This window comes from Globicephala melas, chromosome 8, assembly GCF_963455315.2.
Source record: "Globicephala melas chromosome 8, mGloMel1.2, whole genome shotgun sequence".
Taxonomy (NCBI): domain Eukaryota; kingdom Metazoa; phylum Chordata; class Mammalia; order Artiodactyla; family Delphinidae; genus Globicephala; species Globicephala melas.
In genome coordinates, this window is record NC_083321.1 from 30,819,224 (window position 1) to 30,838,034 (window position 18,811).

Consider the following 18,811-nt stretch of genomic DNA (forward strand, 5'->3'; position numbering starts at 1 on the left):
CAACACATTGACCAAGTACATCCATTTTTCTCTAACTATGGTTAAGTTATCAGAACAACAAAAGGCAGAGCAATGTTCTTTTTTTATTGAGGTATAGTTGACTTAAAAATATAATATTAGTTTCAGGCATACAACAAAATGATTTGATATTTTTATATATTATACTCCATATAAAGTTATTATAAAACATTGCCTATATTCCTTGTGCTGTATATTACGTCCTTATAACTTATTTATTTTATACTTAGTAGTTTGTACCTCTTAATCCCTTTCACCTACCTTGCCCCTCCCTCCGCCCCTCTCTCCACCAGTAACTGCTCATTTGTTCTCAATGTTCTGAGAGGCTGGGAGAGGAAAGAGGTAAATTAGAAATAGGAAGGTTTTGTACCCATAGTATTTTTACATACGTCAGTATGAAGGAAGGTGGCTACTAAAGGGATACACAAGCTTACAGGGAAAACCTGATGGGCAGTAAAAGTGTAGAAGGTAAGGAAAGAAGGAAGCTAGAATTTTAGTAAGTGCCAATCCTGCACCCAGAGACTTCAGCATAGGTTTATCTTTAACCCTCCCTCACATTAGCCACACAAAAAATCTTCTTATGCCAACTATTAACTTATTTAAAAATACACAGATTGAGACTCAAAGAGGTTTAGTGAATTCGAACCCACATACATCTGATTCTAAAGCCTATTGTGTTCTCTGCCATGTTGACTTGGATAAGATGGATGTTTGGGGGGTATAGAGGGGATTAATAGAGGTGCTAAAAAAGATACAAATGGGGGATGAATGATCAGGTGTTAATGGGAAATTTCTTTTTTATGATTTTGCCTCTGGTTTATTTTTTTGAAGAACAAAGGGAAATATATTCTGGCAGGAAAAACAGACTTCAAATCAGATTTCAAGCTCATGTCTCATTTAGCTTCTGCCCTTCTCATTGCCAGTTGTACATTCTGCAGCTTGTCCTGCATCTGGGGAAGAAGCGGGGAGATGGACCTGGGGAGAGAGCTGGCTTTTTATATAATCTCTTTTATGGAATGAAGTATGGTATGAAAGCTGGTCTTGCATCTTTTAGACCATAAATCAGAGAGGGGCATGCTGTCTTGGCAAAAACCAGTAGCAATGTGCTAAGTGTTTATTGCCAAAATCAATAGCATCATGATAGCAGATAATTATGAACAGTAAGTACCAGTGAGCACTACTGGGAAGAGATAGCTCAGAGAAGAAGGGAGCGGGGGCTCTGACTGAAACCAGTCTGATTCCCAAACCCTTGCTTCCGATCCACACTTAACCTCAATACACTTTTTTTCCTTAAAGAGCAAGGGGTTTGTCTGGAGTGAAAGAAACCCTTGAGAACCATCTGGAACCAGGAATGAAATGATGATCAAGGGTGATCAGGAGGGTTTGCTGTTGTTATTGTTTTTCAATGCTAAGCCCAAAGCACCTTTATGCCCCCAAACCTGTAAAAGTGTTGGTATTCCAGTATGGGTTCCTGAATACCCTGTTATTTAGGATATTTCACGCAATTTTCGCTCGTGATTTTCAGTGGACACATTTTATGAGGTGCGATAGCTGGATCTTTCTGTCACTTTCTCTTGGTCTGGAGTCGACTTATGAATGAGGGCAATTCAACCTCCACAGCATGGTTGGGAGGAAAAAAAATAAATCTAATGAATTCAGGCTGTGAGGGAAAAACCTGCTCTGGGTCTGTCTTTCATGGGGAAGGAAGAAGAAAGGAGGCAGTCAGGCTGTTACCTGGCAGCGTCTGGAAGCAGGGTGTCGTCTGGACGTAGGGTTTCCTGCTGGAATTAAAGAGGCCCTCTGTTACATAAGCCCTGGCTGGCCTTGCTCTGTAGGCAAAGACACTGTCTGAAGGCCACACCGCAGTCCTGCTTTGAGGAGCCTTTGCCCTGGCACTTCAAGACTTTGTTCATCTCAACAAAACACTCCTATTTATAAGGCTTTGTTTTATCTGAACCTGTGCGCTGCTGTGAGCAAATTTCTCCAAGAGTTAATGAGGCATAGCTACTATCAGAATATTGTGTTGACCTAGCCTCATCAGGGGTTTCACTCTTCTAGCAAGTGAACGGTCTGAATAAATCATGACTAACCACTTGATCTTCAGGGAAAAAAAATTATTCAGGGAGGATCAAGATCTTTCTTTAAAAGCAATACCTATTTCCTTCTTATTACACTTTTGACTGTAACACTACACTTTCCTTAATGACCTGAGATCATAATTAAATGTATTGATTTATTGCATTTATTGCATGGTGTGATATGATTTGTTTAGGCAGAGGTGGGAGGCAAAATACTTAACAGTGGTACATAGTGGAACTAACCAATTAGAATAGGTGCTGGCCATGAATAACCCATGTGGTCTAATTAGTGAGCCCTTGGAGATGATGACCCCTGTTCTTAGGGGGTCAGTGCCCTCAAACTAAGTACCCCTAGCCAACTGGCTTTTATCAAGTATCTACTTTACTTTTTTTTTTTTTGGCTAATTTAATCCTCAAATGACATGATATAGGTAAAATCATTTACATTTTACTTAGGAAAAAGGGTTCAGAAAGGCCAAGCAACTTGCTTAACGTCACACCACAAGTAAGAGGCAAAGCCAACATTTGAATACTGCTTATTTGTCTGACACCAATGTCATCTACAACAGACCATCTCATTCATTCCTCTTGTCCCTAATTGTCTTACTCATGCCTCTTGTCTGCTATAGAGAAACTACACAGTCAAGCTTATTAAATTGCTAGTCTCAGCTGAGCACTGCATAGTCCTCTCTCCTCTGTTATTTCAGTAAACAATTTATTGAACGCCTACAATGTGCCAAGCACAGAAAAATCAAGTGGTCCATGCAATGAACAAGCGATGCCAAATGTGAGCCGGATGTGAGTGAAGCAGCCTCTCCTACAAAGCAGAATTGCTGTCCTTCAGCCTAATGGAGACCCTTTAGATTTTATTTCCAGTTTTGTGTTTAGTGGATGAGAGAGTTGGAAAGCTAACTTTGGATAAGCAAGTTATTGATTCCTGCCCACCTGCCTGATTCCCTTCAACCTAAAACACTCAGTTAAGTAGAATGTGCTGGACTTCCTTTGTGGTGAAGTGGTTAAGAATATGCCTGCCAATGCAGGGGAAACGGGTTTGAGCCCTGGTCTGGGAAGATCCCACATGCCATGGAGCAACTAAGCCTGCAAGCCACAACTACTGGGCCTGCACTCTAGAGCCCGCAAGCCACAACTACTGAAGCCTATGTGCCACAACTACTGAAGCCTGTGCGCCTAGAGCCTGTGCTCTGCAACAAGAGAAGCCACCGCAATGAGAAGCCCTCACACCACAACGAAGTATAGCCCCCACTCGTCACAACTAGAGAAAGCCCACACACAGCAACGGAAGACCCAAAGCAGCCAAAAATAAATAAATAAATTTGTTTAAAAAAAAGGAAAAGAATAATGTGCTGAGCAATCCATATCCATTGGTAGTGGTACAAGTGAGAGGAAAATCTCTCTCTTGGTCTCATTTCATTTCGTGTATATTTATTGAGTGCCTACTATGCGTCAGACCCTCTTATGGGAACCAGTCTTAATGTTTGTTTCGGGTTTAACCATGTTACTCAATCACTGTTCTATTTGAAGCAGCACTTGTACTTTTGTATTTCATATTCCTGCTTGAAGCCTTTTCCCCAGTTATAGCCAAGAGCAACATGAAGTCTCTGAAGCAGAGTTTATAGCATTGTTTTTCTATTACTAATATAGAATGCTGTTCTCATCATAGGTCTGATTTGAGTATTGACATGGTGACACTTTGGAATGTTTTCTGAGTGCCATCAGTGAAAAGGAAGCAACAATGACAAAAAACACAAAGTGTTCAGAACAAGTAGATTCTTTCCAGAAAAGTCTACATAAAGGAATTCACTTCCTTCAGTGCTCTAAAAACCAAGTATTTGGCATCATAGAACAGGTCTGGGTATTTTCTGGAAAAAAAAAAAAATTATTGGGGAAACCTGGGAAGAATGTGAGGCTGACCCCTTACCCCTCCTCTTAACTCTTCAATGGGCCCTCAGCATCTTTTGGGTAGACACAATCTCCTTAGCATGGCATACAAGGCCTTTACAATTCAATAACTCTTCTTTCAGAGTCAGTTCAAGAATCACGTCTTCCGAGAAAACTTTCTGGATATCCCTGTCTTAATAAAACTTGCTGGTCTTTCTTTGTTTTCTTACTTTATTATTCAATAACATGTATCATGCTGAGTTTCAGTATTGATTCAGCATTTAGACTCCACAGTCAGATTGTCTGGGATTGAAACCTGACTTCTGCACTTAATTGCCTGACTTTCAGCAAATTTCTTTACATCTTTGAATGTTTGGCTCAAAGATGTTAAGAGATTTCGCTATTCTTATGCAGTTTCCTTATCAGTAGAATGGAATAATAATAATAGTATCTTTCTAACAGGTTTATTATGAGGATTAAATGAAATAATAGGGATAAAGTGGCTAGCATAGTACTTGACATATAGATCACAACAAATCTTACACCTTACTATTATTGCATGCCTATTTTTCATACTAGACAGTGAACTCAAGTGCAAAATCTGTGTCATTTATATTTAGTGTCTGATGATGTTTTTATTTAATTCATGGATAAAAGCTTCATAGGATAGGGTATGATTCATTATGGGCTATGTTAGAAAAACACTAAACAATAACAAAATAAGAAAAAACAATACAAGTTCATATCTTGGTTCTGTAAAATTTCAAACACATCTGTCTGATCATCAGGTATCTCTCCTCAAAACCATAATACAGAAACCCAGGATGCTTCCATCATGTGGCTCTCCCATCTACAACACATGGCTTCCAATATCTTTATGCCCATCTGCTTCAAATAGCAGAAGGGGAAAAAGGCAGGAGAAAGCACACTTTCTTCTTGATCACCTTGCCCCAGAAATAAAATACCTCACTTCTGCTGACATTCCACTATAAAAACCATTCTTGGTCCCACAACTTTATGCCATGGGATAGGTGGGCAATTAGCCATTTCTAATAGGTCTTAAAGAGTATTTAAGAATTTGATGGGTAAAATATGACAGGGATGTTCCAGAGTAAAGATGAGTGATGAAGGAAGGAAAGTTTAGGATTAGAGAAACAACATTTCACGTTTCAACAGCAATACAGGATACCTGCTAGAGAGTGCAAGAGGTAAGAGTGGGAGGTTGGACTCAGTATGCACTCTTCATTATGAATGTTTCCTTGGTATCACCCTCAGCCTGGGACTCCATATTCCAAAACGTGGCTTCCCATACTGACTTCAACTCCAATGTGAAATTAGAAAGTGTGAAAATGCCTGAGCTAACTGTGACCATTTTAAGCAGGGTTGCCAGATTTTGCAAATAAAAATATAGGACACCCAATGAAATTTGAATTTCAGATTTAAAAAATCCCTGTTTTAAAAGTATAAGTAAGGGGGCTTCCCTGGTGGCGCAGTGGTTGAGAGTCTGCCTGCCAATGCAGGGGACACGGGCTCGTGCCCCTGTCCGGGAAGATCCCACATGCCGCGGAGCGGCTGGGCCCATAAGCCATGGCAACTGAGCCTGCGTGTCCCGAGCCTGTGCTCCGCAACGGGAGAGGCCACAACAGTGAGAGGCCCACGTACCGCTAAGAAACAACAACAACAACAAAAAAGTATAAGTAAGTCTCATAAAATATTTGGGGCATGTTTATACTAAAAATATTTGCTGCTTATCTAAAATTCAAATTTAACTGGGCATCCAGTATGTTATCTGACAACTCTAAGTTTAAGGACAAGAAAAGATGTCTAAAATATTTTCCTCTTGGTTAGAATTATAATTCTCTGTACTTTAGAAAAATATTTTAGGGATTTTCCTTTTCCCAGTCATACTTTATCTTTCTTGTTCTTTACCAAAAAGTCATCTTCTGCGAACAATCACTCTTTCAAGTTGACTTGAAAAGTAAGAAAGAGAGATGCAATATGAGGAATCATTGTTGGTTCTAAGGGTAATCAGCCCATTAAATAAGACTGAAAATAGGGACTACAAATTCTATGGACAGTTATTTTCTATAGCATCTGCACTTTTAAGAGCTGGGGCTGAATGCTGGTCACAACGCTATAGTTCATTGGCTAGATCATCACCACAGCTATAGTCCATCAAATAGATCAATTTTTTAATGATGCAAACAATTTTCCTGGGAAGGTTCTGATTTTCTCCCAGACCAGGCTGTACCTCGAATACAAGTCAGTTATCTTGTAAATATAAAGTGATAGTAAAACAATAGTACACTAAGAGTAACTAACAGTAGTAGCATCTTTACTGATCACTTGCTATAAGACAGCCTCTTACACAATTATTTCATATGAATTATCTCATTTCATCTGAATAAGATAAACTTTGTAACAGAGAGGTTAACTAACTTACCTAAGTCTAAACAACTAGTAAATGAAAAAGCCCGGGTCAGGGGTTAAGGACTGATGTTAGCTAGCAGGCAATAGTATCTCCCCACTGGAACAATGACTCAGAGCATCAACTCTTCCATATTGAAGCACAGTCTTGGAGTGAGCCAATTGACTCAGGTTTAAATATTGCCTTGTCACTGCCTAATTGGTAGTTTTGTAGCCTGTTTAATTTTTTAGTACTTTAGTTTGACCTATAAAAGGAAATTAGGATAGCTACTTTTTAGGGTTATAGTTTAAAAGAGAGTTATTTTTATGCAAATAACTTGACATAACATAGACTCTCAATAAGTGGTAATCAATATTGTTATTATGAATATATACTTTCATCCAAACTAGTTTGCACAGATTTTTCTTATCTTATAGAAGTAAGGTCCTGATGTTCACATGTAGATAAAATAGAAAAAAAACTCTCTATGATTTCTCTCTTACTCTTCTATTACTGCAATAGATTGTATGTGTTTTAAACAAATATAGATTTATAGCAGCAGATATCACTGTGAAAACTAAGAAATAGAGGAAACAAAGAGCTAAGCACTTTTCAATGCTTGTTTGTTCAAAAACGTCATTATAGCCTTTAATTTTGTTTTCTAAGGGAACGGCATTGTCTATTTTCCCTCATAATGATTTAGGTACTTTTTACTACCAAATAAATTAAAACAGGAATGCCATTTTTGATGAAAAATATGTGAATATTGATTGGAAAAGAAAACACCAAATGCTGATATCACACTCAAAAGATTACTTCGTGTCTACTCTTTGTTCTGGGAATGCACTGTGTACACACTCGTCTGCATTCCATCTCCTTGCCTCTCCTCTTTTCTGCATATCTACACTTTATTCTAGTTTCTGTTTCAAGCTCCATCTCACAGGTCTACAGAAAAAAAAAATGCTGGCTATCTCTGAGTGCCCATTCTTTTCTGACCAATCCCCATTCCAAACTCATGTAAGACTTATAGTCTTTCCAATAATTTGTTTTAGCAACACATTATTTTGTAAAATTCATACAAATAAAGCTGATTGGTGGAAAAAGCATGAGGTTTTTAAATTCGAGTCCCTGTTTTTCCACTTCTAGAGAATTAAACACAGTCTTATTTATCTTCCCCACAACAATTTCAGTGTTGATACATGAGAAATTTAGTAAATGTTTGCTCAATTAATGGTTACCATAACTAGATAGTTAATATATGGCATTTATTTCCCATTTTTTCATAACCATTATACATACATGACCATGCAAGCTCATGGATCCCTTGTTGGCAGTTGAACAGGACTCTGTATAAGATTAGATTGTCCCTGCATTCCCAAAACTGAATATCTAAACCTCTACTTCCAACTGATTCTACAATCCTTAGTCAATCAATTGGCTCTGATGTTGGATATTAAAAAGCAGCCATCGTGAGTAGGATATTGTTGATGTGTTTTCAGGGATAGAGCTCCTGGAGCATATGGAAGATTATATTATCATAGATGACCATCCCATACACCTGTTTTACAATGCGACACTGATAGAGCTCCAAGAAGGAGCAGGGTTTATGCCCTCCCCTGACCCTTTGAAACTGAATGAACCATTGTAAGTGCCTCAGCCAATAGTACATACCAGAAGTGACATTATGTCCTTCTCGCCTGGCTCTGTCTCTCTTTGGACATGCACCTTCAGAACATTGTCAACATGTAAAAAGTCCAGCTACCCTCAAGCCCCCATACTTGAGAGAGCATGTGAAGAGGCCACCTAGAAAGGTGCCCAAGGAGCCCCAGCTGTGCTAGCCTCCAATCCTCCCAGGTCAGGTAACAAAACATGTGAGTGAAGAAGCCCTCAGTCTGATCCCAGTCCTGGGATTACACACTCATTAGGGTCCCCCAAGTCAGGAGGCACATATGGGCTGCTTCTGGATCCCTGACCCACAAAATTGTGAGAAGTAATAAATAATTATTATTGTTTTAAAACACTAAGTTTTAGGGTGATTTGTCATGCAACCATAGTAACAGAAGCAGGACAATTGGGAAAAAAATTTCTTCAGCCAGTTCAATCCAAACCGTCTGACAGATGAGCCATGTCTTAGAACATTCCATCCCTTAATCGAAGTGACCACTGTGATGGGTGGGTAAGGGACGTTGTCCAATTTGTGAGGTTTCCGTTGCTTCCTGGGGTTGTAGCAACTGAAGAGGTCTAAGACAGTTCTGTCCTGAAAAACTCATGGTTCTGGAAGAATAAAATATATTTTCTTCTTAAGAGCTTTTCCAGTTTTTAAAGTTTTATTTCCACATCCTTTTTAGTAAGTGTAAAAATACTTTCTAAATCACTCTTTCCCTCAAAGTGGGAAAAGGAGAGGGAAAGGCAGAGGCCATATGTCTCCAAATAAATGTAATTACTGTCTCTGCATTTACCAAGTTCACGCACCTATACTGTGGTGGGCATAGGATGGTGCAGGGAGATTTTCACATCTGGATTGCATCAAATCATATTAGTTGCAGCTTGCAGGCTGCAATTTCTTGCCAATTTTCTTGTTATTAATCCCTTGGTACCGTGAAGAAAAAAATACCGTTCTAAACTCTTTATAAACTAGAATTGGGCAATAGCCATGGTGCGTAATAGGCAACCCGGACTTGTTACACATTAACAGAGCTCCCCCCTCACTACCATAAGGTGAAAAAAAATGTGAGGTCTACACAGATGAAGAGGTAAGCAGGATGGTTTTGCTTCTGGCCAGGCGTGAAGTGAATGAAAACAAAATATGCAAATCCTAAAGGGTGAGACAACAAGAAGCCCCGCGCATGCCACCTGTGGAAAAGGTATGGAACAATTACTGGGTCCATTTGGAAGTGCCCAGAGGGAATGGTTTCTTGAGGTTTTGGTCTGGCAGGGTGGACCCAGTATTGCTGATAGATGATTGTCAGACCTAGAGGTAAGGAAAAGAATCGAGGAAGGTTCATGGGGGCAAGTTCTTTTTCCTTGTGTTTTCCTGGCTGGTAAATAGAGTCAAAAAAAAGAAAAATGATTCTCAAACACAATTTGGGCTCTTACATTAAGAGCTGGCATGAACTCTTACAAAACTAAGGATGGAATTGGAGTGAGGGAGAAATAAAAACTAGGTTGTTCTCTCTACCTCTTGGCTCCAGTGAATAAGCCCCTTTGGTTTATAGTTGATGTTTACAAGGCTTTAAAATACGTTTTACCTTAAATTATTTCTGGACTATATGAGCGAGTATTTTTGAACAAGTTAGTACCTGATGCTCCAAGTTAGGTTATTCAGTATTATCCTTTATTCTTAACTTAGAGTCATGGTTAAGAGGATGGATCTTGGGCTTATACTCAGATCATCATTCCTTGACTGCTTGGACAGCCTTCTTAATTTCTCTGTGCCTCAATTTCCCCATCTTTAAAGCTGGGGCAATGTGTACCTACCCCAGAGTATTTTGTGAGGATTAAGTATAAAGAAACATGTAAAGGCCTTAGAGTGTTTCCTGGAACTTAGTGTGCAGTAACTTTTAGTTATTGTTCTTATATTTTATTATACTCGTCTGACCCATCTATACCTACACACAATTTTCTAGGCTGGCATTTAGTCTGTTTTCTTACTTTCCTACCTATGGTGTAGTGAATTGCCTGTTGTCACTTGTGGCATTTGCTGTCACAAGTCATAGGTAACAACAAACTTTCTCCTGCTTTTCACTTAGCTTGAGATAATTTGCCTGCAGTTAAAAAGGTTTTCTTTTTCACATTCAATCTTACTAATAGCATTTAAAAAAAACCGTTCTTTAAAAAACCAACCAGGGGCTTCCCTCGTGGCGCAGCGGTTGAGAGTCCGCCTGCCGATGCAGGGGACACGGGTTCGTGCCCCTGTCCGGGAAGATCCCACATGTCGCGGAGCGGCTGCGCCCGTGAGCCATGGCCGCTGAGCCTGTGCGTCCGGAGCCTGTGCTCCGTTACAGGAGAGGCCACGACAGTGAGAGGCCCGCGTACCGCAAAAAAAAAAAAAAAACCAACCAACTAACCACCAACATCTGGATATGACTGAAGAGATAATTGTTTGTTCATAAGATCCAGGAGGCCAAGGACCAAGTCTGTTTCATTCACTATTTTAGCGTACATATAAACTAACAAAAACAGTTTTATTTTTAATGTTGCTTGCTATGACTAATTCCAGAATAGTCTGGCTCTCTACATTCAGCGTTCCGTCAGGAAATAGATGGCTAACTCAAAGTAGGTAATTTGAGGAGACATTAATAAATGCACTAATTTGAAAGGTGTAGGCAGGCTTTAGGAAGCCCAACAAGGTCTAGTGCATTCACTTGGACAATAAGCCCGACAAGGTCTAGTGCATTCAGCTGGACAATAAGAGCTGAGGCCATCCATTGACCTGGAGAGACCAGGACAGAAAAGAGTTACTAGAAGCCAGAGGGAGGGTAGCTGTATGGAGGGAAAGGCCTGGCAGGAGCTGTGGCCTTGGTAGAAGGACACAAGCAACCTGTGGAACACTGGCAGGGAACCAACTAAGGAGATGACTCTCCTACCTCACTGTCTCCCTGTCTCTGGGCTCCTGCCAGTGCCTCCTATTGGCAGAGCAGAACAGGGAGCTAGAGGTTAAGGAACATAGGCTATAGTCCCTTAGATTTAGGCTGCTGGAGCACAGAGTGGGGATGGAGAAGTACAGAGACTGGATCTGGGGGGGCAAATTGAAGACTTCCAGCACTTGATTGAATATGGCCATCTGCCACTGCTATGCTGTGTTTCTTCAAACCCTCTAACCCTAACTTCAGGCACTCAATATCCTTGGTCTGTCCTCCAAGAACTATTCAGTGATCAGGAAGTTACAGCTTCAGTTAGTTCAGCAAATACTCACGGAACAAAGGCAAGCAAAATAAGTAACAGCTCTTGTCCTCAGGAACCTCTCACATAGCTGGGGAGGAGACAGGCATGCCAGCAAATAATTGCAATTCAACGTAATAGGTACCGGAAAGGATAGAGAGGGTAGTGAGTACTATGGGAAATAAAGAGAGAATGACTTGCTTTTCCTTTTGTCATGAGAGGCAGGGAAGTTCAAGAAAAGTTTTATAGATTAGGTAACAATGTGCACCTTGGAGAACAATTAAGCACCATGGTTATTCTTCCCAGGGACCTTATTTTAAGATTTATTTCTAACTCTTATTTTACAAGCTCCCTCTCTTTTTGTGGTAAGCAGATTCTAAGATGGTTTCCAATAATTCTTGTCTACCAGTATTCCTTTGCTTGCATAATCCCTGTCCTTGAGTGTAGGCTGGACCTAGTGACTTGCCTCTGATGAACAGAATATGGCAAAAGTTATGGGAGGTCACTTCTGCGATTAGATTACAAAAGGACCCTGGTTTCCAGTTTGCTTGGCCCCTCTTTCTCTCTGCCTCACTTTCCATGAGGGAAGCCAGCTTCCATGCTGTAAACGACTCTATGGAAATGCCCACATGGCAAGGAAGTAACGTCTGCCAAGACCAAGCACCACTGAAAACCCAAGGCGTGACAAAGAGCCACGAGTGAGTGCAGAAGTGAATACGCCCCTATTGAGTCTTGAGAGGTGACTGCCACCTCAACTGATACCTGAGTGTAGCCTTGTGAGAGACCTTGAGCCAGTGCCCCAGTTAAGCTAAGCCTGGGTTCCTGAGCCCCAGAAACCAGCGGATGGTGAATGTATGCTCTTTTAAGCTGCTAAATTTCTGAGTAACTTACGATGCAGCAATAGATAAGTAAGAGACTTCTGGATGACATTTTAGACATCATTCATTAAGCAGAAAATGGAAATGCAAAGCAGAACGTTCCTGAACCTCCGGGATCCATCACACTGGATCCAAGCATTTCCTACTCTGTCAGTACCTGAGACCAAAGCTGACTGGGCTCCATCTTACTACAGCATGGTAGTTTTTGATCTTTTTATATGCATTTATAAATCTTTTTAAGATTAAGACTATTTTTTAGAGCAGTTTAAGATGCACAGCAAAATTGAAGGGGAGGATTGCATATGCATCCTGTCCTTACCTTTGCATAACCTCCCCCATTATCAACATCCCCCACTAAGGTGGTACGTTTGTTAAGATGGATGAACCTACACTGACACATCATAATCACCCAAAGCCCATAGTTTACATTACAGTTCATTCTATCCTTCTACCAGCTGCAATGGTCTTTGCCTGTGTCTTGCAGGTGACAGAGTTCTCTTTCTCCTTCAGAGACTTCATATGAGAAAAAGTTCTGGGGGAAAAGATGGGGTTTCTTAACTCTCCTATAGCAGCAGCTGATTACTTGTCGTAGGTCTGCATTACCAAAGGGGCTTCAATCTTTTGCCTGTGCTGCCATTAATCTTTCTCATTAGTAGGAGTTTATGGAAAAGAGCCTGAGAGTAAATGTCAATTCCCCCTGTGTCTGGGGCCCCAGCTATTTTAGATTGACGCAGGTCACATTTGTCCTTCAAAAATGTGGTAACATTTTAGCTGATTTTTTCTTGGTCACTTATACGGCAAGCACCCCATTTACCCTGTGTTCTGCTACAATTTGCATGTATCATCTCTTGTTGGAGGAGCTTGGTGGTCTTTGACATTCAGATTATTTGACAGTATTTTACAACCTCAACTCTCTAGTGAGCTCAAGAAAAGTCATGTGGATATAGTTTATTTGAATACTTCTCATTTTGAATTTGGAAGTGATTCTCCTTCCTAGGTAGATAGAGCTTCGTCTTAAGAGGAAGCAGAAATTGAACAATGCTTTCTTTTTTCTTTTTTCAGCATCATGAAGGCAAGCTGCCATTTATTTTATTTTGCTTTATGACATATATTCAGAACACTGAGAGAGAACTGATCTTCTGATAAATTAGGAAAGCTTTCTATATATCTCAGCCCAAGTTTAAAGAATACAGCTTTCAAAAAGCTATTGATATTGAACAAATGTTATTATTTTTTAATTTAATTTTTATTTTACATTGGATTATAGTTGATTTACAGTGTTGTGTTAGTTTCAGGTGTACAGCAAAGTGATTCAGTTATACATATGCATATATCCATTTTAGATTCTTTTCCCATATCGTTTATTACAGAGTATTGAGTAGAGTTCTCAGTGCTATACAGTAGAGCCTTGTTGATTATCTATTTTACATATAGTAGTGTGTATGTGTTAATCCCAAACTCCTCCCAGAATAATGCTTTCTTGAGGGTCCCCATGTGCATATCAACATCCTTTCTGATTTGGGGAGATACAAATATTAATAGAATATTTATCCTCTATTTTAGGACATTAAATTTTGCAACCTAGGTAAATAATGAAGAACAAAAAGCTATTAGTTTCTAGAAATATTAATTTATTTGTAACACGAGAATCTCTTTTTTAAGGCTGTTAAGAAATAAAATTAGATCTAGGTCAGAGATGGACTCATAAGCTGGACCAGACCCAGTCAGGGTGTTCATATTTATATAGGACATTTCTTCAAAGAAAGAAGAATTTTAATGCAATACTATATAACCTATAGGTGTGCTCTCATTTATGAATATCTAAGCTTGACCAGAAATTCTTTTGTTGAAGCTCAGGTATAACCTACTCCATTTTGTTTAAAATGTCCGATAGCATGAATAAACAACCAGGTTTGCCCAGGGCTCTTCCAGATTTAGCTGAGAAATTCATGTCCCAGGAAATCCCTCAATTCCAGGCAAACAGGGAAGGTTGGTCACTCTATGACCGAGACCAGCAGCACTGCTATTACCCAGGAACTTGTTAGTAATGGAGAATCCTGGCCCCGCCTCAAACCTACTGAATCAGATACTATATCTTAATAAGACCTGTAAGTGATTCGTATGCACCTTAAAGTTTGAAATCTAGACACAAGAGTTGAGAATCTGTATACCTGAAATCTAAAATACTTGAGGCATTTAAAAAATGTTTTCAAATGTCTCTGTTTTCCATTCTCTTTTTTTTTAACATGTTTATTGGAGTATAATTGCTTTACAATGGTGTGTTGGTTTCTGCTTTATAACAAAGTGAATCAGTTATACATATACATATGTTCCCATATCTCTTCTTTCTTGCATCTCCCTCCCTCCCACCCTCCCTATCCCACCCCTCTAGGTGGTCACAAAGCACTTAGCTGATCTCCTTGTGCTATGCGGCTGCTTCCCACTAGCTATCTATTTTACGTTTGGTTGTGTATATATGTCCATGCCACTCTCTCACTTTGTCACATCTTACCCTTGCCCCTCCCCATGTCCTCAAGTCCATTCTCTAGTAGGTCTGTGTCTTGATTCCTGTCTTACCCCTAGGTTCTTCATGACATTTTTTTTTCTTAGGTTCCATATATATGTGTTAGCATATGGTATTTGTCTTTCTCTTTCTGACTTACTTCACTCTGTATGACAGACTCTAGGTCCATCCACCTCATTACAAATAGCTCAATTTCGTTTCTTTTTATGGCTGAGTAATATTCCATTGTATATATGTGTCACATCTTCTTTATCCATTCATCCGATGTTGGACACTTAGTTTGCTTCCATGTCCTGGCTATTGTAAATAGAGCAGCAATGAACATTTTGGTACATGACTCTTTTTGAATTATGGTTTTCTCAGGGTATATGCCCAGTAGTGGGATTGCTGGGTGTTATGGTAGTTCTATTTTTAGTTTTTTAAGGAACCTCCATACTGTTCTCCATAGTGGCTGAATCAATTTACATTCCCACCAACAGTGCAAGAGTGTTCCTTTTCTCCACACCCTCTCCAGCATTTATTGTTTGTAGATTTTTTGATGATGGCCATTCTGACCGGTGTGAAATGATATCTCATTGTAGTTTTGATTTGCATTTCTCTAATGATTAATGATGTTGAGCATTTTTTCATGTGTTTGTTGGCAATCTGTATAGCTTCTTTGGAGAAATGTCTATTTAGGTCTTCTGCCCATTTTTGGATTGTGTTGTTTGTTTTTTCGTTACTGAGCTGTATGAGCTGCTTGTAAATTTTGGAGATTAATCCTTTGTCAGCTGTTTCATTTGCAAATATTTTCTCCCATTCTGAGGGTTGTCTTTTGGTCTTGTTTATGGTTTCCTTTGCTGTGCAAAAGCTTTTAAATTTCATTAGGTCCCATTTGTTTATTTTTGTTTTTATTTCCATTTCTCCAGGAGATGAGTCAAAAAGGATCTTGCTGTGATTTATGTCATAGAGTGTTCTGCCTATGTTTTCCTCTAAGAGTTTGATAGTGTCTGGCTTTACATTTAGGTCTTTAATCCATTTTGAGTTTATTTTTGTGTATGGTGTTAGGGAGTGTTCTAATTTCATACTTTTACATGTACCTGTCCAGTTTTCCCAGCACCCCTTATTGAAGATGCTGTCTTTCAACACTGTATATTTTTGCCTCCTTTATAAGGAGGCAAAGGTAAACATATGTGTGTGGGTTTATCTCTAGGCTTTCTATCCTGTTCCACTAATCTATATTTCTGTTTTGGTGCACTACCATACTGTCTTGATTACTGTACCTTTGCAGTATAGTCTGAAGTCAGGGAGCCTGATTCCTCCAGCTCCATTTTTTGTTCTCAAAATTGCTTTGGCTCTTCGGGGTCTTTTGTGTTTCCATACAAATTGTGAAATTTTTTGTTCTAGTTCTGTGAAAAATGCCATTGGTAATTTGATAGGGATTGCATTTAATCTGTGGATTGCTTTGGGTAGTAGAGTCATTTTCACAATGTTGATTCTTCCAATCCAAGAACATGGTATATCTCTCCATCTATTTGTATCATCTTTAATTTCTTTCATCAGTGTCTTATAATTTTCTGCATACAGGTCTTTTGTCTCCTTAGGTAGGTTTATTCCTAGGTATTTTATTCTTTTTGTTGCAGTGGTAAATGGGAGTGTTTCCTTAATTTCTCTTTCAGATTTTTCATCATTAGTGTAGAAGAATGCCAGAGATTTCTGTGCATTAATTTTGTATCCTGCTACTTTACCAAATTCATTGATTAGCTCTAGTAGTTTTCTGGTAGCCTCTTTAGGATTCTCTATGTATAGTATCATGTCATCTGCAAAGAGTGAAAGCTTTACTTCTTCTTTTCCAATTTGGATTCCTTTTATTTCCTTTTCTTCTCTGATTGCTGTGGTTAAAACTTCCAAAACTATGTTGAATAATAGTGGTGAGAGTGGGCAACCTTGTCTTGCTCCTGATCTTAGTGGAAATGCCTTCAGTTTTTCACCATTGAGGATGATGTTGGCTGTGCATTTGTCATATATGGCCTTTATTTTGTTGAGGAAAGTTCCCTCTATGCCTACTTTCTGCAGGGTTTTTATCATAAATGGGTGTTCAATTTTGTCAAAAGCTTTCTCTGCATCTATTGAGATGATCATATGGTTTTTCTCCTTCAATTTTTTAATATGGTGTATCATGTTGATTGATTTGAATATATTGAAGAATCCTTGCATTCCTGGAATAAACCCCACTTGATCATGGTGTATGATCCTTTTTATGTGCTGTTGGATTCTGTTTGCTAGTATTTTGTTGAGGATTTTTTCATCTATATTCATCAGTGATATTGGCCTGTAGTTTTCTTTCTTTGTGACATCCTTGTCTGGTTTTGGTATCAGGGTGATGGTGGCCTCCTAGAATGAGTTTGGGAGTGTTCCACCCTCTGCTATATTTTGGAAGAGTTTGAGAAGGATAGGTGTTAACTCTTCTCTAAATGTTTGATAAAATTCGTTTCTATCAAACACAGTTTCAATTACAGTGCTTGTGATCGGTCTGTTCATATTTTCTATTTCTTCCTGGTTTATTCTCAGCAGGTTGTGCATTTCTAAGTATTTATCCATTTCTTCCAGGTTGTCCATTTTATTGGCATAGAGTTGCTTGTAGTAATCTCTCATGATCATTTTTTTTTCTGCAGTGTCAGTTGTTACTTCTCCTTTTTCATTTCTAATTCTATTGTTTTCAGTCTTCTCCCTTTTTTTCTTGATGAGTCTGGCTAATGGTTTATCAATTTTATTTATCTTCTCAAAGAACCAGCTTTTAGTTTTATTCATCTTTGCTATCGTTTCCTTCATTTCTTTTTCATTTATTTCTGATCTGATCTTTATGATTTCTTTCCTTCTGCTAACTTTGGGGGTTTTTTGTTCTTCTTTCTCCAATTTCTTCAGGTGCAAGGTTAGGTTGTTTATTCGAGATGTTTCCTGGTTCTTAAGGTAGGATTTTATTGCTATAAACTTCCCTCTTAGAACTGCTTTTGCTGCATTCCATTGGTTTTGGGTCATCGTGTCTCCCTTGTCATTTGTTTCTAGGTAGCTTTTGATTTCCTCTTTCATTTCTTCAGTGATCACTTCATTATTAAGTAGTGTATTGTTTAGCCTCAAAGTGTTTGTACTTTTTTCCTGTAATTCATATCTAGTCTTATAGCATTGTGGTCAGAAAAGATACTTGATACAATTTCAATTGTCTTAAATTTACCAAGGCTAGATTTGTGACCTAAGATATGATCTATCCTGGAGAATATTCCATGAGCACTTGAGAAAACTGTGTATTCTGTTGATTTTGGACGGAATGTCCTATAAATATCAATTACATCCATCTTGTTTAATGTATCATTTAAAGCTTGTGTTTCCTTATTTATTTTCACTTTGGATGATCTGTCCATTGGTGAAAGTGGGGTGTTAAAGTTCCCTACTATGATTGTGTTACTGTCGATTTCCCCTTTTATGGCTGTTAGTATTTGCCTTATGTATTGAGGTGCTCCTATGTTGGGTGCATAAATATTTACAATTGTTATATTGTATGTTGTGGACCAGTGTCCTGAAGTTGTCTATCTCTCTTCAGGGACACAGCCCTGACGCCTGGCTGGAGCACCAAGAGACTGTCCTCCACACAGCTTAGAATAAAAGGGAGAAAAAACAGAAAGAAAGAAAGAAAGAATGAAAGAGAGAACGAATGAAAGAAAGAGGATAAAATAAAATAAAGAAAGATAAAATAAAGTTATTAAAAGAAAAATTAATTATTAAGAAAAAATATTTTTTAGGTAAAAAATAAGAAAAAAGAAATAAAAACCAGATGGACAGAACCCTAGGACAAATGGTGAAAGCAAAGCTATACAGACAAAATCTCACACAGAAGCATACACATACACACTCACAAAAAGAGGAAAAGGGGAAAAAATAATATATCTTTGCTCCCAAAGTCCGTGTCATCAATTTGGGATGATTCGTTGTCTATTCAGGTATTCCACAGATGCAGGGTACAGCAAGTTGATTGTGGAGATTTAATCCGCTGCTTCTGAGGCTGCTGGGAGAAATTTCCCTTTCTCTTCTTTGTTCGCACAGCTCCCGGGGTTCAGCTTTGGATTTGGACCCGCCTCTGTGTGTCGGTCGC